Raw genomic sequence first — 22,197 nt, 5'->3', positions numbered from 1 at the left:
CTGCCGAGTATCGTCTTCCAAGAACACGGCGTCCTTGGAGGTGTAAACAATTCCTGGAACGGCAAGCGACTCGTGGAAGTCTTCACGGAAGTCTCCTCGTCCATCCATGTGTCCTGCCTGCTTTGTCTTAAAATAAACCTTCATTATTATCAGCACGCAGCGACGGTGCTTTCATGTGACTTAGCACTCGAAACTCCGTGTTCAAGAGATACATAAAACGTATAAAACTTACAGTACCGGTACCAGAAGAAGATCTCAAGGAAAACGAACTCTATAATGTTTTGTACCCGTTCAAAAAGCTCGCTGAAGGTGTCAACGTAAATAAGAAAAGATTTTCGGGGGGATATCGTAGTCATAAACAAACAACACCTCTAACAAATGAAGACTGAAAACCAAAACTCGCATGGCAAGGTAACTATAACCTTCAATACTTGATCAGGCGAAATACAGGAGTAGGCATGAATTCAGAACAGCGATACTTGAGAAAGCCTTCAACAAGCAGAAATTGGAATAAAAAAATCATTTGTAAAAAAAAAAAAAAGTTTCTTTGGAGCTCCTTATTTTGATCGAGCGAGGGAAGCACGAGAAATATGGACATGGAGGAAATTGAGTGAATGAAACGAGATGAATACAAGATATTGCGGGTGAAGAAAAAGAGCAATATTGACTTTCGAAGAAACATTAGAAGAAACGATTGAGGAAAAAAGAAGAAATATAAGGATGACAAAAATAGAACAGGTTTGGAGAGTCTGGAAGAACTGAAGAGATCGTTTGCGGTCTCCGCCAGTACTTCTTCCCGTCACCCATGGGGTCTTCGACTACAATAACCACTAACCCACTTTCGGAGAGATTCCAACTCTTTCTCCGGAAGTTTTTATTTTCCCAGGGGGTAATAGCGCTGGCACTTTATTCTGACGCCATTTACGCCGCCTCAGTGACAATTTTACGGTTCTGTTTTATACAACATAGCAGAGGAAGTGTTCCGACCCCGTCTGCCAGGTTTGAAGCACAAAGCCCATGGTAGACGACCGCTAGGTGACGCGGTCATCACTGTTCTCCGTGGGCTGAGTGCCCTTAAGTTCCTACTTCAGTTAAAAGTAATTAATCTACATGTTTAATTTATTTATTGATTACTTTTCAATTTATGGTTGCCGAACATGACAAGATGACGCTGTTGCCCTTGTTCCTCTGGCGCTGAACAACTTTAACGCTAGAAATGTCGTAGAAGTGAGGCCTGTGCTGGGCAAGAGCAGTAGGGATCTTTGTCTAGTGTTTCTAACGAGCTCCTTTCAAACCGAGCTAGTTGGTCGGGCACTGGGGAACTGTCGGCTTTCCATGGTTTGCCATTTTCACACCAGGTCCATCCTGCCGTCGAAAACTTGGATGTGTTAATGTAACATTAACACAGTTGAGACTGGTTTATGTCATTAATTTAAACCCTGGAGTACTCGCGATGGCACCACGTTTAGAAAAAAAAAAAACTGATGTACATTGTTCTGCCAGCAATCTGCTGACATTTCATCGTCATCATTATCGTTTCCCCTTATTCAGCTCCTGCAGAGTCGGGATATTTATATTTATATTTATATTTATATTTATATTTATGGCGCTTCTCCATCCTCCCCTTTCTTTCCACGATCTTGTCCCAGTCTAAATTTCGTCTTCTTATGCAGCTCTTCACTGATTCAATCCACCTTGTTCTAGGTCTTTCTCTTGCCCTCTTGTAGTCGCACTTTGCCACCATCTGTCTTGGAATTATATTCTCCTCCATCCTCTTTACATGTCCAAACCACCTTAGTTTATTCTTTTCAATTCTCTCATTTATCTTTCCTATCTCAACTTCCTTCCTCACATCTTCATTCCTCACTCTGTCTTTCCTATCATACTGCTTAGGAATTTCATCTCACTGGCTTAAACTCTACTCTCTTGCCTGCTAGTCGAAGTCCAAATCTCAGCTACATGGGTACATAGTACATTTTCTCTTTACTTTTCCTCGGTACTTCTTTGCTCCAAACAAGTTTTCTTACGCTTTGGTAGAATGTCCACCCTAGCAATTTGCAATAATTCACTTCCTAGATATTTAAAGCAGGCCACAATTTCCAGACTCGGATTTCGAATTTTGCCCTCTCGACATCTCCATAGTGTTGCTCTTATCTGTACCGATTTTCATGAAATAAATAAATAAATAAATAAATAAATAAATAAATAAATAAATAAATAAATAAATAAATAAATAAATAAATAAATAAATAAATAAATATGAAAGAGTGCAGCTGCCAGTCATGCGGAATAAACAGGACAAAACTGAACTGCGCTGAAGCCAGATTTGAATTTATCCGCTTATATGTGCCGTAATAATTATACTTCTGATAGTTGACACTCAAAAATAGACTGCACTGACGATAGATTTGAATGTACTCGTTGCCTTAATAAATACACTTGTTAATCATTTTTCAGGAGGTAAACATAATGTTTCAATAGAAGCTTCGTGCGGGGTAAAATAAAGTTAATATTATGTAAATATTTCAAGAAGTAAAGTAAGTAAACTCGTAAAATAAAGTTAATATTATGTAAATATTTCAAGAATTAAGTAAAGTAAGTAAACTCGTGTCCTCATCTCGAGGTGGTGCAGCTCTTTTCAGGCACACCTATGGGCGCCCGGTTATAACAGATACGACTGTCGGTAAGTTCGTTTTATGAAATAATCTGGTATGATATTAAACAATTGAACAGCAACCTTTTTTTGAATTCCAGGAGGGGGGGAAGCGCCCTCCTTTGCCCCCCCCCCCTTGCAGGCGCCCATGGGCACACCCCCATTGGAGGTGAGCTGCATGTACCATTTCAACCACATACCAGCCCTCCTGCCAGTTTTAACTTCCTGGCGTACCGAAAATCGAACCCGGGCCCCCGAGGACGGCAGCTAATAATACAAACCGTTACGCTACGAAGGCGGACAAGAATTAAAAGATCAACGATATAACATAGAGTTTAGGCATTTACTTTAGTTAACTTGGAAGGAGGCATTGAAATACGTAATGAAGCACCGCGAGTACTTGAGTGATAAAAAGGAACGTAAGTGCTCGAGGGTTAAGCCTCATTTGTACGAAACTCATTCATACATATAATTGTCGTTAATCATATATGCCGTGCGGTACAAGCGACCGCGCGGCCGTACCGGACATAACAGCAAGCAGGTTATTTAAACGACACACACTCAAATGATTTTAATTTCTCGTATTGAGACAAAGTGCGTTGCTGTTAATCGGCCATGGAGAACAGAAAGAACGTTGGGCGAGAAAGTAAAATGTATACAATCTGGAGATATAGAAATTACTTATAGCTCACTTTGCACGAGGAACTCTAGACAATTTTTAAAAAGTTGGTTGCAACATCACCTGATATATTAAAAGAAACGTAAGTACGAATTACTTTGTTAACTTATACGTATCAACCAAGCTGAAAATAGAGAAAAGTCTCACTCCCCCTGTGCCTGCCTGTCGTAAGGGGAGACTAGAGCACCTTCCACTTACTCTGACCTCTGTTGGTCATCTCCTGTTCTCCTCGCGAGGCCTGGAGACTTCCTTCGTGGACCTTTTCTTCCTTATGCCGAAACCTGATTCTACGAAGGGTCGAACCACTTCTGATTAATGCTGTTCAGTCAATAGTACTTGTGAAAACAATAACCACCACCACCATCAACTACTTTCACTAGATTTCACAGAAAAAAACATACTAGGAAAATACCATGTTTTTTATCCTCGAAAGATTGCATGTGCTCACTCGTCATCACAATTGCGGAGAAAGAAGGCGTGCCAACAGCAAGCGCGAACTGAGTCACACCTCCCACTCAACACGCCTAGCAATATACTGTACATAACTACATCCACGGTTTACATGCCGGATGTTTTTTTTCTCTCTGTGCGTACATACCGACACCTTCAATCCTTAAACTATAAAGCCGATTTACCTTTGTAAAGGAATGAGGATAAGCGTAAAGCGAAAACACAGCATGCACATTCCAGATAACACCGACTATACGGCGAAAGGTTCAAGACCACGTCAAATCAATGAAGTATTAACCTCACACAACGAAGAACAAAGATGACATGGGCGAAAACTTCCTCATCTCTCATCGAACATGTTCCTGGAACTCCAGCTTTCCATATCAGCTACAGAGAGGCTGCTTCTTAGAACAGACAGGAGCAGAAAATACCGTAATATCTACCGTACAAACACTTGAGCTTGGTACCTATCAGGTACAATAGATGATCATATTTTGTATGCTTCGCGCTGCCTGGCCATGGCCTCAGCACCACGCACAGTAGCTCCCATGAACGGCATCAGTTCGAAGACCTTGAAAGCCATTTACTGTCCACATTTTCGAGATTTTCGCATTTCCTCACCAATCTGCCAGAGCGACATGCTACAGAACCGCAGCTGAGCAGCAGGAAACTGCCTGATAAATTGTAAGTAATCACACTTAATTTCTCGTAATGGAGCGGATTAGGCTGTTTTGAGAACTTGCGTGCCCAGGCTTCGCCTGAGAAAAGAATGAGACTGCGATCAATTTCCGCGTCATGCACTTTATTCAAAATCCATTCTATAAATCTAATCCTACACACAGGATCACCCGACACCGCAGTGCATTTATATACTGTATTTTTAACTTTAACTTCGTACGCCACTGTACGCAAACGTAAGAAATTCCCGTCTGCTGAGAAAGACGGCTAACAGAAGTTTTCAAGCGTTGTCTTCTGTTACCACTGTACGTCGCCTTCCTCGCTTATTTCCCTTTCATGAAACATATGAACCGTCCCACGACTTGGAACTCGACCACTTGCGAATTTCTCTGGATAATAATAATCTAACTGCGGACTACGCTTACAAAAACTAACAACCTCGCTTTCTTAGGCTTACATATTTTTGTTTACATTGTAATCAAAAGTTTTTGGGGGGAGCTCAGACGGTTAAGGCACTGGCCTTCTGACCCCAACTTGGCAGGTTCGATCCTGGCTCAGTCCGGTGGTATTCGAAGGTGCTCAAATACGACAACCTCGTGTCGATAGATTTACTGGCACGAAAGAACTCCTGCGAGACTAAATTCCGGCAAATCCGCGTCTCCGAAAACCGTAAAAGTAGTTAGTGGGACGTAAAAACAGTAACATTATTATCAAAAGTTTTTCAACCTCACACTCCTTTTCAGCCGTTCTTCCGCCGAGATGTCCCGCGGTTTACCAGCAACTTTCTTCCTAAAGACAGTCCTCTCCATTATGATATCTGGCCTTACATTATTTACTCGCATGTCTTTGTGCACCTCCTTCAAACAGCGGGGATAAGATTTCCATTTCTCCTGGAAAGTGAGAGCAATTTGTGCGCCAATCTCTCCTGGTTCATTCTCTTCAGGTTAACCTTCGTTTCTTCATAACGGTGATCTTTTCGACTCTCGCGTACAGTTCCTTGTTTGGCCTCTGGCGGGGGACAATACCTTCCGACACCTATTTTTAGGATACAAAATCTTTCTGAGGAACTTCCTCTCTTTTTTCTCAATCGACATAGGTCTTTTAGATCTAATCATGAGAAGAAGGATTGTAATTGTGTGTGTTCAGGGAACTAGGGGGAAGGGCAAAAAAGCAAGAGACCCTGGAAATGGCTTTAGATTGCCGTACATTGGATCAAATAGTGCAGGAAGCAATGGTGACGGGATGGTCACCTGCGTCGTCAGTGTACACAGAAGAATAGTGTGAAGTTGTGTCTTGGGGAAGAGTTTACCACTGCAGCACCACAAGTTCGCTGTGAGGAGGAAGAGCAGGAACTACACAGTTCAAAAAATAGGGGAACATGTTTTGTAACGTCTGGTATGTGAACGTTGATTTGGTAGATGGCGTTCCAATGGTCGTACAGCATACCTTGAGACCTTAGGTACTCAGAGTACGGTATGTCAAATCGAAATTATACTCCGTCTGCAGGCGTACCCCCTCAAAACAAAGTGAATACCGGTGCGTCCGTGTATCGTTGTGAGGTACACAGACTACTGCGGTAATTTAAGCACGTTGTTCGTCAACCAGCACGTCCTATGAGACATCTTAAGGAAGTTCAAGTCGCAAGGGCCGTCACTTTGATCCAGGAAGGATGGACTTTTCGTCGTGTTGCTGTGAATTTCAATGTCTCTCCGTCAGTTATTCACCGCTTGTGGAATCGCTAAAATGAGACAGGCTAGTTCACAAGGAGGGATGGACAAGGTCGTGGACGTATGACGACCCCACAGGATGACCGATATCTGACCATCTGTGTGCGTTGCGGCATATTCAGCAACTGCCAGTGAACTGCAAATAGACCTCAAGAGGCTCACTGGAGTCACGCTGTCTGACCAGACATTAAGGAACAGGTTAAGAGAAGTGTCCTTAGAACCCAGACGTCCTGTTCGAGTGCCCCGTTTAACGCAGTAACATCGCTCAGCTCGCCTTCTGTTTGCCCGTACCCACGTCAACTGGCAACCTCGCCAATGAAGACCTGTGTTGTTCAAGACGAGTCCAGATTTTTCCTGACACAGCGTTATAGACGTCAACGTGTATGCAGACGCCGTGGTGAGTAGTACATGCGAAATCTTGTCCAGGAAGGCGACCGATTCGGACAAGGTTCTGTGATAGTGTGGGGTGGCATCAGTATTGATGGCTGTACGGATCTTGTCGTCGTCCGTGGTAATCTTACCGCTGCGGGATACATCGAGCAGATACTGCTACAGCATGTGTTAGTTGCTGCAAACGGTGTTGGCCCTGAATTCGTACTAATGCACGACAATGACAGGGCTCATGTAGCGAGCATCACCAGAGCTGTCTTGCGAGAACTGGGCTTCAAGAGATGGAATGGCCAGCAGTAAGTCCCGACCTTAATCCCATCCAGCATGCGTGGGATAGGCTTGACGGAAATGTTCGTGGGCGTCCTGTTCCACCACAGACTCTCCACGACCTCGAACAGGCTCTCATTGAAGAATGAGACCTGATACTGCAACGTGACCTCCGTCGACTTAACGGAGCATGCCATGTAGGTGCCAAGCTGTGATAAGTGTTCGTGGAGGATATACACCATACTGAAACTCTTCAAATGTGATAAAAATCCACCCTGGAGGACTGTTATTCCTTTGTTTCCACCCCTATTTGGACATATCCGTTTGTGTTCTGAAAATGAACGCGAATCCATTGATGTTCTTTTGTATACTTCAACGGTAAAGAATAAAGATTTAGTTGATAATATACCTGGGTGTGAGGTATTTGTTTTGTGGAGCATGGCATACGTTCAAAAACATGTTCCCCTAATTCTTTTGAACTGTGTATAATGTATATCAGCTAATGAAAGGATATTTCTGGGTGGAGACCTGAATGGATATGTTGTCACCAATGTGGAAGGAGAAGGAGAAGCACTGAGAAGTTTGGGATTTGATACGGGAAATGAGGAGGGTGTGAGCGTTGTAACACCTTCTTCCAGAAAAGCAAGAGGCATCTACTGACATACAAAAGTGGAGCAAGAGAAAGCCGAATATATTTCCTCTTACGCAGACGAATGCATCCTAATGAGTTGGTGACACCTCAACACAGAGTGCCGGTGCTTGACGATGAATGATGATTATGATTCTTCTTGTTTAAAGGGGCCTAACATCTAGGTCATCGGTCCCTAATTGTACGAAATGTAACGACGATTTAAAAGTAAATATTTCATCCCTTGACCAGAATTCAAAACATGACGAAGAATGAATGGATGAATATGAATTTAAAATAATCAGCGAATCCGACCCGCTATGCCCCACCTTCCCAAAAAATATCTTAAAACAATAGTATTACTGACCAAGGAACGGTTTCTAAAGCACAATCTTGAACCGATGATGCTTGTTGTCTGAAGGGGTCCAAAATCCAGGTCAACGGCTCCACATAATCGCTGGTAAAGTAGAACCATGGTTATTTCTCATGTTGCGCTACTAATCAAAAGTAGCGTAGTCTCACGGCGTTCCACACATTATGGTACTACTCACAAGTATTGTACGTCGCACAGGTAACAAGACCTATGGTGTTTCTCACATAATGGCGCCACTCAGAGGCAACGCAAACGCATGGTGTTCCGCACATAGGTGCACTAATCACGGGCGCCGGTATTCCCGTAGTGTTCCTCACGTGGTGGTACTAATCACAGGCAACGCCCAGACCCGTGGTGTTCTGTATATAGTGGTACTAATCACAGGTACCGTAAACCCACAGTGAAGCCACTCTCTGCTGCTACTTATCACAAACCTAGTGAGTACCTAACATAGTGGTCCTACTCGCAAGTAAAGGAGACTCGTGGTGTTCCCAGCGTGATGGTACTAGTCACAAGTAGGTTCATGTTTCTAATTCAATCTTCCCTCGGTCGTCCCTTTTAGTAGCCTCTTACGACAGGCAGAGGATACCGTGGATGTATTTTTCGTCTACGTCTCCCACCCACACGGGGTAGAGAGAGAGAGAGAGAGAGAGAGAGAGAGAAAAGAAGGGATACGTCACTTCGAAAAAATGAAGTAAGGACAAAGAAGGGCGTGAAAATGGAAGATTCCATCGAGCTCGAATGCTCTAATACCGTGGGGGTCGGAAAACAACAAGAGTTGACCAAGGGACGTTGGAGAGGATAGATCAAAGTGAGGAACCTAGCAAGAGTAAGTGGAAGCAATGACAGGGCTCAGCTGAGGGCCGGTCGCCAACCCACGCTCCCAAGTTGAGAGGTCCTGGGACCCTTTTTAGTCGCCTCCTACGACAGGCAGGGGATACCGTGGCTGTATTCTTCATTTACGTCCCCCACCCACAGGGGTGAAGAAAAGAACAACAAGGAAAATGAATCCAAGGCTTAAGTGGTGGAGATTAAAAGATATCAAGCTTGGGATGTGAATTCTGCAAGAACAGTTAGTGGAACGAGTTCAGAGATGGTGGACGATTAATGCAGAAGTATTCAGGGATGTTCTGTGTACGACATCAGGGAAAGGTGCTCCACTGGATAAAGAAACACGGCCAACTCGTTCGGTTTGTATGAAGACCAATCACCTTTGGTATCTATATGCCTTCTTCAGAGGCCAAGTTCCAAAAATAGGTCTACCTCTCCAATAGTGCCAAGCATGAAGTTCCAGAGTTGGTCTGGATTGTGTGAACCAGTCGCAACAGTTGTAACCGCACGTGACGCTTCACCTTTTCAAACGGATTCAAGTCGGGAGCTCGAGCAGGTCAATCGATAAGTTCGAGGTCTGTTTATTAAGCAAGCCGACCTTGAACGATATTTTTTACCCCAACAAGAGTATGGTTCCAGTTTATGGGACCCTCACCAGGAAAACTGGAAAAATCCAAAGAAAAGCAGCTCAGTTTTTTCTGGGTAATTTCCGACAAAAGACTAGCGTTACATAAACGTTGCAAAGTTTGGGCTGGGAAGACTTGGGAGAAGGAGGACTAGCTGCTCGACTAAGTAGTATGTTCCGAGCTGTCACTGGAGATATGGCGTGGAATGACATTAGTAGACGAATACGTTTGAGTGGTGTCTTTAAAAGTAGGAAAGATGGGGTTTTTTTTTTTCGATTTGCTTTACGTCGCACCGACACAGATAGGTCTTATGGGCGACGATGGGACAGGAAAGACCTAGGAATGGGAAGGAAGCGGCCGTGGTCTTATTTATGGTACAACCCCAGCATTTGCCTGGTGAGAAAAATGGGAAACCACGGAAAACCATCTTCAGGGCCGCCGACAGTGGGGTTCGAACCCAGTATCTCCCGGATGCGACCTCTCACCTGCGCGCCCCTAACCGCACGGCCAACTCGCCCGATAGAAGTAGAAAAGATCACAATATGAAGAGAAGTGTGGAATTCAAGAGGACAAATTGGGGCAAATATTCGTTTATAGGAAGGGGAATTAGGGATTGGATAACTTACCAAGGGAGATGTTCAATAAATTTCCAATTTCTTTGCAATCATTTAAGAAAAGGCTAGGAAAACAACAGATAGGGAATCTGCCACCCGGGCGACTGCCCTAAATGCAGATCAGTATTGATTGATTGATGGTAGTGGAATGAGGTGGTCCAGGATACCATCAACACAAAAAGGAAAGCCAAAAAGAAACGGGATGAACAATATAATAAAGCCGCAAAGAGGCAGTCTATGAAGAACTAGAGACCATAAAAGGGGCTTCAAAAGCTAAGGCACACGACCGAGCATCAAAAGATCGACTTGGTAATCCGCTCGGAGGATATGTTGGCGAGAATAAATAATATTGAGGTTGTTGACTGGGTTGAATCTTATCATGCCCCGATATTTATGAACTTGAGGAGAATGGAGCACAGGGATAGGTTGGGAAAAGGAACGAGGGGTGCGAAAAGGGTATGGTAGTTATTAAATGTAAATGGACAGAGGAGACTAAAGCGAGACTTGATAAGTATTTACAAAATGAGTTCCAAATTATTAAGGTAGGGTGTGAAGTAGTATTGGGATGTAATAATGTGGATAGGGCAGTAGAGCTCGTATAATACCCCATTAAGAGCGTAGCAGAAGTCACGAGATACAGAGGGGAAAGGGTAGAAGAGGCAGAGGGTTGGTACAATAGTGAGAGCAAGGAATGAAGGAGCGTAGTTATAAGGGCGCTGAAAGACTTTAGGAAGCATGGAGGGAGAGAAGACTGAGGAGGGAATACAAGGAAAAGATAATAGAAAGGAAGAAGTTATGGAAGAAGGAACAAGCTGAGGCGATCTATAGGGAGTGCAAAATCCATGAAGGAGAAAAGGTATGGGAGAGAATCAATAAAATTAATAGGGAAGAGAAGAGTTGTAGTAAACCTTAAAATTGACTATGAAACATGGATGGAATATTTTCGAAAACTGTTAGGAGGAAAGGATAGGTGGAAGGGAGAGAGAGGGGTGCAGATGATTGGGAGGGAGATAACAGTAGGATAAAGAAATATCAGGGGAAGAGGTATTGGAAGTGTTAGGCAAAGCAAAAAATAGGACAGCAGGGGGTGGGAAGGGAATAACAAATGTATTTTTGAAAGAAGCGATGAGGGAGAGTGTAGTGAAGTTATTAAATAAGGTGTTCGAAGGTACGGTACCAACTTCCCGAAGGAGTGGCAAAATCCAAGGAGAGGAAATCAAAACCCCGTGATTTGCCGATGATATATATATACTGTATTTTTTAAATGTGAGTCTGCAGAAATCTGGAGAAACTGCTGAATGGTACGGACGGAGTCATGGGTAAGAGTCCAAGATGACAATAAATAAATCCAAAACAAAAGTAACGCAGTGCAGTCGAACGAAGTCAGGTGGTAAGTCTTAAAGGAACTTCTTTTTTACTTTGCTTTACGACGCACCGACACAGAGAGCTCTTATGGCGAAGATGGGATAGGAAAGGGCTAGGAGTGAGAAGGAAGCGGCCGTGGCCTTTAAGGTGAAATGGGAAACCACGGAGAACCATCTTCAGGTCTGCCGAACCCACTATCTCCCGGATGCAAGCCCACAGCTGCGCGCCCCTAACCGCACGGCCAACTCGCGCGGTGATTAAAGGAAGTAGATGAATATTGTTGTACCTAACGATGGCTGAAGTGAGGAACACACCAAATGCAGACTAGCACACGCAAGCAAGGCCTTTCTTAAAGAAAATAAATTTGTTCACTTGAACACTGATATGGGAATTAGATGTTTCTGAAGCGTGACAAGGTATGGAGCTTGAAAAATGAAAAATAACTAGCCCAGAAACAAAGAGAGTAGATGTTTTTGAAATGTGGTGTAACAGAAAAATGCTGAAGGTGAGACGGGCAGTTTAAAACACCAATGAGATATTGAATAGAATTGGTGACAGGAGAACCATTTGGCGAAATTTCAGCAGAAGACGACATGGAATTACACGACATGTCTTAAGACACTTGTTCAGTTGGCTTTTGAGGGGAGTGTAGGCGGTAAGAGCGTTAGGGGTAGAGCAAACAGATTTCAGCAGATGTAGGATGTAGTAGTTACGTAGAAGTGAAAAGCATAGAAACAACAACCATTTAAAGAAAGCATTTCAGCTGATATAGAAACTTGCAGCTCATAGGATTTCGGTAAAAATGAACGATCCTGAAAGTTGTACTTCTTAATAAGGACATTAATTAAGGTAAGAAAGAAAGAAAGAAAGAAAGAAAGAAAGAAAGAAAGAAAGAAAGAAAGAAAGAAAGAAAGAAAGAAAGAAAATAAAGCTCTCAAGTATGCACAAGTAGTCCACACAACTAGTTCCAATAATTGTGGACGCAATGTGGAAAATGGGCCTACACCTAATGTAGAGCTTAGTTGTCTCGTACTGCCCTTACTATATTGAAAAAAATGGAAACGAAGAAGTAAGGAACGGAAGTATGTTGCACTAAAAACAGTCAATGTGCATTGCTGAAAACAGAAAAACTTATTTTATTTCAAACAATGTACTGAATACTGTATGATTATATAATATTTAATTACAGGTCATGTGGTTCCTCTAGACCGGAGCGAATGATAAATATAAACTGAATTTCCGTATGAACCCTGTAGTCACGTGCCTCGCCTTGCCTTTACCCCCCCCCCCCCCTCCCTTCTGGAGTATGCCCGTGAAAATACGAGCCACTGCGGACCGCAAAACACGCTTCAGTATCGTACAATCTTGACTACCAAAATAAAATTAATGACGTTCCATCACTCGGTTACCATGTTTGTTAGGTCGAATAACAATTGTCAACCAGAATAAACACGCTCTGAATCCCTTGGTAGATAACACTTAAAAAAGACTGAGTAAAGTCGGTTAATGAACACTTGCCGACACAAGAAGTGAAGGACATGCAACATGGCCTGGGACATAATATATCCGCTACATTAGTCGTAATGTTTCCTCCGACGGTTGTGTGAAGTGCCTCCAAACGCGCAGGCTCTGTCAGGCAAGGCGGTAGCGTGCATGCTAAATCGTGAGTTCTGCTGTCAAGAGTTCGAGTCTCGGTAGTATAAAACATTATGTTTATTTGGCGCGGGACTGCGCCAGATCTCCACCAGTACTCTCGTTCTCGATGCGATTCATGTCCGTCCCAGAAGCTCGAGCTGACCTTGGCTTGCGATCCACTCCTGAAGTAATCGGAACGTGTGGATCGAAGACACGTCCTGCAGACACCCGCAGGAAATGTGTACACACTGTCCCGTGAGAGCTCATCCAACCCAACACGGTCACTCTCCTTGGAGAAGGAGACATGGTGCATTATCTTCAATAAAGCCCCATACACGATCAAGCAATTTGCGCAACAAACTATTTTGCACAAACATTTTGATGTTAGATGCCTCTGTGGATCAGTGGTAGAGTGTCGGCCTCCGGATCGCAAAATAGCGGGTTCAAACCCGGCAGAGGTAGTCGGATTTTTGAAGGGCGGAAAAAAGTCCACTCGACACTCCATGTCGTACGATGTCGTCATGTAAAAGATCTCTGGTGACACATTTGGTGTTTACCCGACAAAATTAATTAAATCTCAGCCATAGACGCCCAAGAGAGTTTCCGTTTACTCGGTCTGCCATCTAGTGGTGCTAGAGTAAAATGGAACGTCGAAATTGACGAGCAGACAGCCAGATGGCACACGGTAGCTGAGGCCATATTATTATTATTATTATTATTATTATTATTATTATTATTATTATTATTATTATTATTATTATTATTTTGATGAAGTATGGCACGGAATGACTAGTTGCACAACTGTTTGAAACAAATCGGGAGAGACGGAAATAATTTGCGCAACTCTCTTCTTGACAAACGGTTTGAACGTATATGGCAGTTTTTGATGACAGTTGACCGTGTGAAGACCTTTCCTGCTCTACCTGAGTCCGGTTTATTAAGCGTCAACGTAAAACATCAATAACGAATTCTGGTGAGAGTTCATCTCAGTTTATCACGAGTTGCCTGAACTGTGGAAAGTGAAGAGTGGGGTGTATAAAACAGGAATATGAAGGTTGCGGCGTATAAGAGAAACTGGTGGAGAAGATGAAGGGAGATTGATTCCAAAGCAGATAGGGCTCTAGTGCTTACCAAAATTAATACACTTCGTACCGTAGAGAACTTAAACTCAATAGCGGCAAGAAACCCGTGCAGGAAGTGAAAATGTGTACTGTATGTACCCAATTTATGGTATTTCACCTATATAGATTTTCTGTGGGACCAGAAGACTCAAATGCAGGGAACATCCACACTGGACGATATCAATGAAGATGACAATGAAATGAAGGATATTAATAAAAATGTAAGCATTTAAATTTAACAAATGAACTGAGGTTTGCACAAACCATTGCAACGTGTATGTACCAAAGTTAGCACAAACAGGACGTTGCACAAACCCTTTGTTGCGCAAATTGATCGTGTATGGGGGCCTTTAGGCACCCGCTCACCGAGATTGTAACCCTGCCTCAAGGACGCCCTCAAGCTGACCTGGCGTAGCTGCACGGGCGATCAAGCAGTTCGAAACTCGCGCTAGCTCGTCGGCTTACGTCTCTCGATTGTCGAGAACGTTTTGTCCAACGCGTAGCCGTACTCTGTGGGATGTCGTAGCGTCTTGCCTTTGTTGCGGTTAGACAACAGGAACTACCCCGTCACGGATGTGAGAGCCTTGGTGTGACACAGTTGCTGCGATCTCATTAGTATGTCCGATGTTACTGACGGCGGAATGAAACAATCCGAATCGGATTCGAACCAGCCACCTTCCCACTGTGAACCTAGACTACGGCGCTTCGCGAACAGGCAAGCCTGCTACCTTCCGCCTCGCTGGTATTTTCAGGAAGCGGTGCCACATTGGTAGATACTTCAGTAATGATGGCCCCTGGGCATCGAACTAGGAACCATGTGACAATACTCATCACTGTACGCTCATATGCTGTGTCGGCCAGGCGTTTTATTATTATAGAAAACATATTCTGTGGATGTTGTTTCTATGAAAACAGTTTACATTGTTTTGGCCTAAAGCTTGCATCACTAACATTCACTACCGCCAGCGAGAACTACGATGGAGCTACCGATATGAGCATACTCGCCAAGGTGACTATAGGAGGATTTGTTCCTTCCGTGTTTAAACCAAATAGCACTCGAGGAAACAAAAGAGGTCGATAAGAGAATTGTGCCAAGCTCTTAGTTGCCGCGCCTCCTGCTGGTCATCAGCACATTATACAACGTACCGACTAGGTCGACTTATCACGTTATGTAAGGATACAAGGTTAGGGTGAACGAACTTCGTTACTACGCACAAATCAGCCTCGCTCGGAGATAACCTCATCACATGGCATCCACTTCGGAAGATTCCGCGGAGCGGATCTTCATGTCTTCACAAGTCATTTCTCAAACTACGCTGTACCTGCCGATCTCTAGTTTAATAAGAGAACAGTGGACACCAGACAACGATAGGGTTGCCAGGCTTCCTCCCTTGCACGCACGCCGGAAACGATTTGTGTTTTCACAGTAATTGTGTGAAACGTAAGAAAGTCGACAGTGAATCCAGTATTTTCAAAGAATTTGGAACGTTTTCTTTCACAGACCAACTTCCTTCATTTCATATCTTATCACCAGGGCCCGGGTTCTTATTCCATTCCTTTACTTGTACAAAAATGTCGCCGAATTGTCGTTCTGATATGGTTATACTTGTGTTTCCTTTCACATATTCTGAGTAATATTACATATTGTGCATATTATTCCATTTAAAAAACTGTCAGATCGTTTAATTTTGAGACTATAGTAAAATAATTGGCGAATTTCATCCCAACTGCTAAATATGACTTTAAATTGGGATTTCTAACCCTTTGTCTGCGAAGTAAAGTACGTCCGAGTGTCTCCACTGCAAAAAACAGCACCAATCCTTTCTCAGAAGCTGGACTGGCTAAGTGGCTTTCATTGGTCAGTGTTTCTAACAAACTTCATGCAGTTTATACAAGCTCTATATCTGTTTGCAAGATCATTATTGGTGAATAAGAGGAGCCCCCGAAAGACATTTCACCTCGCTAGTTATCTCTTTTAAAATATGCACCGCACCACAGCCAAAAAATCATGATAAAAAAGTTACCGTATTAAGAGAGATTCTATATTAACTCCGTTTAGTAACATGTATTTGTTTCATTTTTAGGGCAAGAGGGTCTTCTACAACAAAACATCGCGATTTACAGTTCAAAACAATTTTAAATATTTGTAGTATTTTGGTTATGCCTTTAATTTGATTATTAAGTCCGGATAAACTAAAAAACAATGGACAATATGAATTATCTAAAGCAACAACTATGACTCTGTCTGATGTCATAACCATTAGTCATAATAAAAGGAATACACGAATATTTTCCAAATTTACTGCGTTAATACTATTAAACATTTTATCAATGTGATATATTTACATTCTTGTGTGCATATTTCGCACTTCGATGAAAATACTCAGCCTGTTTCCAGTGCCGGCTGTCGCACTCCTCTGGGACATTGACAGATGAAATGAAATGATAGTGGAGAGTGTTGCTGGAATGAGTGATGACCTCTCGTTTGTCCACCACAAATCTGGCATGGACTGACCGGGATTTGAAGCACGGCTTTCACACTTCGATATTACATATAAAACTCCGGACCCTATAACAGCGGCCGATCCTTGAGCTTGTTAAATGTGACGAAGGACCGTATTACTTTCTTTTGCATTTCCAACTCCACGCCTCATTACGGCGCCGCATTCTTTACAACCGCACAACTAACATGGCAGCCGTCACCACTAGTGTGCACACATTCTGGCGAATAAGAAAATAGCCATGAAAAACTAGGGCACAAGTTGTTCCAAACTCGATGATGTTTAAAGGGCTCTAACACCTAGGTCATCGGCCCCCTAATAATACGAGGTGCAGCCATTCGCTCGGTAATTTTATACGTTCCTTTCGTCATGTTAAATTTAAAGTGGAAAATCCCTGAAATCCGGCAGTTGATGTCGTCCGCCTCGAACATAAAACGCTACAAAATGTTAACTATTGTTTGTGTTTTTGTTGGCGAGACCCGGTTTTTAGGCAAAAGCCTATTTTGTTCCTGAAGAGATGCTTAACATTTACAGTGGTCCTATAATGCCTAAAAAAGCCTGAATTGACGTCAGAACCTATATTTGCCTTATTCCTTTAATCCCTAATTTTATCTCTTAATCGATTAAAAAAGCTTTAAATTTGTTTCCAGAAACTAAAATATTTGCCGACTCGTTTTCAGTATCTTGAAAAGTATATTCTTGAAACACTTTACAAACGATAGCTTAAAAAAATTGGCAAGCTGTAAACACGCCCGTAGTCTGCGAGTTCACTGACCTGATAGAAACAAAACTCTCAATTGCTTTACGTGACAACATTTCAGTTCAGCTGGTTACAGGAGGATGCCCATTTCACTTCAGATTGTATCCCAGCAAATAGGAGAATGGCATTTGTTTTATATTTTTCACCAAAGTTTTATTAACAATTCAGCAAACTAAAAAATGTATTTTAATTGATAAATACGTATTAAAATACGTAAAACTGAACCTGCCTAATATATCTATATATATAAAATAGCTTGTCCTGACTGACTGACTGACTGACTGATTCATCATCGCCGAGCCAAAACTACTGGACATAATGAAATGAAATTTTGAAGATACATTCATATTAAGATGTAGGTGCTCGCTAAGAGAGGATTTTTGGATATTCCGCCGCTAAGGGGGTGAAAAGGGGGGTGAAATTTTAAAATGAGTGTATCTATATCTCAAAACTTTTAAAGTTTACAAATGTAAAAATTGGTATTTAGACTCTTCATTAAAAATAAGGAAACACATATTTTTTTGTTTTAAGAAAATCCCAATAGGAGGGGCGAAAAAGGGTGAAAAGGGTTCAATGCCTTTAATCAGGATACCGGTACTTATATCTCAGAAACTAAAGGTTTTACAGACCTGAAAATTGGTACTTTTGATCTCTTTTAAAAATAAAGAAACACGTATTTTTTTGTTTTTGATAAATCCAGTTAATGGAAGGGTGAAAAAGGGGGTGAATTTTTAAAATGAGTGTATCTATAGCTCAAAACGTTGAAAGTTTACAGATGTAAAAATTGGTATTTAGAATCTTCATTAAAAATAAAGAAACACCTATTTTTTGTTTTAGGAAAATGCTAATAGGAAAGGAGGAAAGGGGTGAAAAAGGGGTTGAATGCATTTAATGAGGATACTTATATCTCAGAAACTGAAGATATTACAGACCTGAAAATTGGTATTTGGGATCTACTTAAAAATAATAAAGAAACAGGTATTTTTCGTTTTTGGAAAATCCAAATAATGGGGGCGGGGGTGAAAAGGGGTGTGAATTTTTAAAATGAGTGTTTCTACATATGAAAATTTTAAAAGTTTAGATGTGAAAAATGGTATTTAGAGTCGCCTTTAAAAATAAACACGTATTTTTTTGTTTTCGGAAAATCCCAATAGGAGGGCTGTAAAAGGGTGAATAATGGGTTGAATGCCATTAATGAGGCTACTTATATTTCAGAACCTGAAGATATTACAGACCTGAAAATTGGTATTTGGGATCTACTTTAAAAGTAAAGCAACACGTATTTTTTCGTTTTTGGAAAATCCAAATATTGTGGGGTGAAAAGGGCGGTGAATTTTATAAAATGAGTGTGTCTACATCTTAAAACTTTAAAATTTACAGATGTAACAATTGGTAGTTAGAATCTCCTCTAAAAATAAAGAAACGCGTATTTTTTGTTTCCTGTAAATCCCAATAGGAGGGGTGTAGAAGGGTGAAAAATGGGTTGAATGCCTTTAATGAGGATACATATATCTCAGAAACGGAAGATATTACAGAACTGAAAATTTATATAAGGGATCTCCTTTAAAAATAAAGAAACACGCATTTTTTTAGTTTTTGGAAAATCCAATTAATGGCGGTTGAATAGGAGTGACAAATTGGGGTGAATTTTTTGAAAGACTATATCTACAGAATATCTTGGAAACGTAAAATGTTACAGACGTAAAAAGTGGGTGTTTGGAATCTCCTGTAAATGTAAAGAAACATAGGTGATTTGTTTTTGGAAACTCCACTTAAGGGGAACTCAAAAGGGGTGAAATTTTTAAATGAGAACTTTTACGGTAAATCTAAAAAAACTTAACATGTTACAGAAGTGAAAAATTATTTTTTATCTCTATTAAACATAAAGAAACGTGTATTTTTAGTTTTCGGAAATACCACTTGAGTGGAGGGGGGTAAAAGTGACTGAAAATGGTGTTGAATCCTTTTAATTAGGCTACTGATATCTCAAAAATGACGATGTTATAGACGTGAAATTTGATATTTGCAATCTGCTTTAAAAGTAAAGAAACACGTATTCTCGGAAAATCCAATGAAGTGGGGGGGGGGGTGAAAGAATTGAAAAATAAATTGACTTAATTGTATGAGAATACATACATCTAATAAAAACTAAAGTTGTTACAGACGTGAAAATTCATATTTGGATCTCCTTTGAAAACAAAGAAAAACGCGTTTTGTAGGGGAAACCATTTTTGGGGGCGGGAGTGTAAAGGAGTTGAATTCCTTTCATGTGGACACAAAAATCAAAAACTGAAGAAGTTAGAGTCGCGATAATTGGTATTTAGAAGATCCTTTACTATTAAACAAACAAGTTTTTATTTGCGGGAAAGTTCACTTATGGGGGGGGGGGGGGGGGAGCAGTGTGAAATGAAGTGAAAAACGTGATTTTTTTTAAAGGGATACATATATCTCAAAACTGGAGGTAATAGACGTGAACACTGGTGTTTGGAATCTCCTTTAAACTTAAAGAAACACGCCTTCTTTTAAATTTTTTCGGGGGGGTGACATTCGTGCTGGACAAAACGGAGGCGGGACAGGTTTTTCTCCGGATACTCCGGTTTTCCCTGTCATCATTCATTCCAGCAACACATAATAATAATAATAATAATAATAATAATAATAATAATAATAATAATAATAATAATAATAATGTTCCGGACCGTCGTCAAACGTGCGATCCGCGCTAGAAACGGCTCCTGGATGAGCAATGACTAAGAATGCAGTCCAGCCGCGGGTTCATTGCCGCCAAGGCACCCAATATGACACCACGCCGTATCTTCTGAAGGATTTTATCCATATTAAAAATGATTATAGGAAGAGATGGCAAAGATTTACGGACCGGGAAGTACGGAATCGATTGCTGGAAAGGAAGATTGAAAAATGGGAGGAAACGTGCCGTAATCTAATAGAAAACGAGTCAGATCGGGAATTTTGGTGGATTCTCGCAAAAAACGAGTCAGATCGCGAATTTCGGCAGATTATATATCTAAAACAATAAGCATTCAATTATAAATTTCAGTATAATACCGTAGCGAAGCACGGGTATCTTGCTAGTATATATATATATATATTTGTATAGAATATATTCTTTCATAATTAAGAGCCTATTTTAGGCACTTAGGTCTACATCAAAGTATGAGTGAAGCTGGTAACGCCAGTCCCTCTTATCAATGTCGCTCACAGGGGCGGTTGGTGGCCTTCGCAGACTGATATGTAACAGCAGCTTCTGGCTCACTGGCGACTAGGCCGTCTACAACTGCTGATGACAAAGCTACTACATATTCAACAACAATTCTTAGTTTTAAAACATTGGAATTTACCCGCAGAATTAACACTATCCAGCAGAAATTTGTTATGCTCACGTCTCATTTTACACTTCCCAATAGACGACAAACTCTAACGTAAACTATTCCAAAATACCCATTCAAATTTAGCAATACGGGGCTTCCGCAAGTTCACTCGGATAAGAATCGCTTTCTCCCAAAGTATATTCTACGTCAATTATTGCAAATGTTGGAGAAAACATGTAAAGATCGTCAGTTTGTGCCTGTTTCTCTTAATCCGTGACCACTGTGTGTATCTTGTGAGGAAGGACAGTCGGCCATAAAACTGGGCTAAACTCATACAAAGTAAATCTTTTTCCTGACGTTTCTTCTCAGTTTATTGGACACCTGATGTTCATCTGTGCCGTGTGGTTGGCAGTGCAGTGTGAGTCGAACATCACGTACGTCAGTCACATATTTCATATGTTTGCAGAGCGTTCGCGTTTTAAAATATAGTCTGTGTTGTAGGTTTCCATAAATCTGGAGCTGCACCACCGAAACCAACAACATTACACGGGAAACATTCAGACTCTGCGTCATCCGCCGTAGAGCAAAAGACACAAGTGTATATTTTTGAAGTAAGGAGAATCCGCATTTCTTAGAGCAATTGGAAATGGATCCACCTCATGTGATGGTATGTGACACGTTTGATTGGTCCATACTTTCTGAAGACAGCGTGCGAGTCAATTAGATAACTCATCTCGCCATGCTACGTGCTGCCGTAATTGGAACGTTCGGAACTTCACGATCGAATCTGGTTCATAATACGTGTAAGGGAATGCCTTACTGATGATGATTGTTGTTGTTTAAAAGGGCCTAATGATACGAGGTGCAACGAAATGAAACGATAACTAAAATGTATCCACTGACTAGAATCTAAAACGAATAATGAAAAATGACCATGAATCCAAAACAATCAGCGGATCCGATTCACAATGCCTTATTCACTGGGATGATGCTTGTTGTCCAAAGGGGTCCAAAATCCAAGTTGCCGGCCTCTCGTAATGGTATTAATCACTGGCAAAGGAGAACCAAAATGTAGTAGTAGTAACCGCAGGTAACGAACAATCATCATGTTCGCGTAACGAACAATCATCATGTTCATCGCATGGTGGCATTAATCACAACTAATGTAGACCCAGGGTAAGTCACACATAATGGCATTACTCACAGTCAACACAGACCCATGGGGTTCCACGTAAGGATACTATTCACAAGCAAGGCAGTCCCATGGTGTTCATCATATAGTGGTATTAATCAAAGGTCACGTATACTCATGGTGCTGCTCGCATAGCGGAACTAATCACAGGCCACGTATACTCATGGTGTTGCATAGGCAATGTAAACCCACGGTGTATCACACATTATGGCACAACGTATAGGCAACACAGACCAATGGTGGTGTTCATATAATGGCACTACTCCCATTGTAATCCTCCCCTGATTATATTAATCACAGACCAGCTGGAAGCAGTAGGTACGAGTTCCTCAGGTAGTAGTGATTATTGCTCTAAGAGGGAGCACGACCATACACATG

At 41.6% G+C, this 22,197-nt stretch overlaps 1 protein-coding gene across 3 annotated transcripts in view; it reads right to left on the bottom strand.

Moving 5' to 3' along the window:
* The window catches only part of LOC136857479 (tRNA dimethylallyltransferase), a 1,029,479-nt gene that overhangs the window by 509,993 nt on the left and 497,289 nt on the right, over positions 1–22,197 (bottom strand). The window lies entirely within an intron of this gene.

This window comes from Anabrus simplex, chromosome 1 (genome assembly GCF_040414725.1).
Source record: "Anabrus simplex isolate iqAnaSimp1 chromosome 1, ASM4041472v1, whole genome shotgun sequence".
Taxonomy (NCBI): Eukaryota; Metazoa; Arthropoda; class Insecta; order Orthoptera; family Tettigoniidae; genus Anabrus; species Anabrus simplex.
The sequence above is the reverse complement of the archived record's forward strand: the minus strand, read 5'-3'. Positions and strand labels throughout refer to the sequence as shown.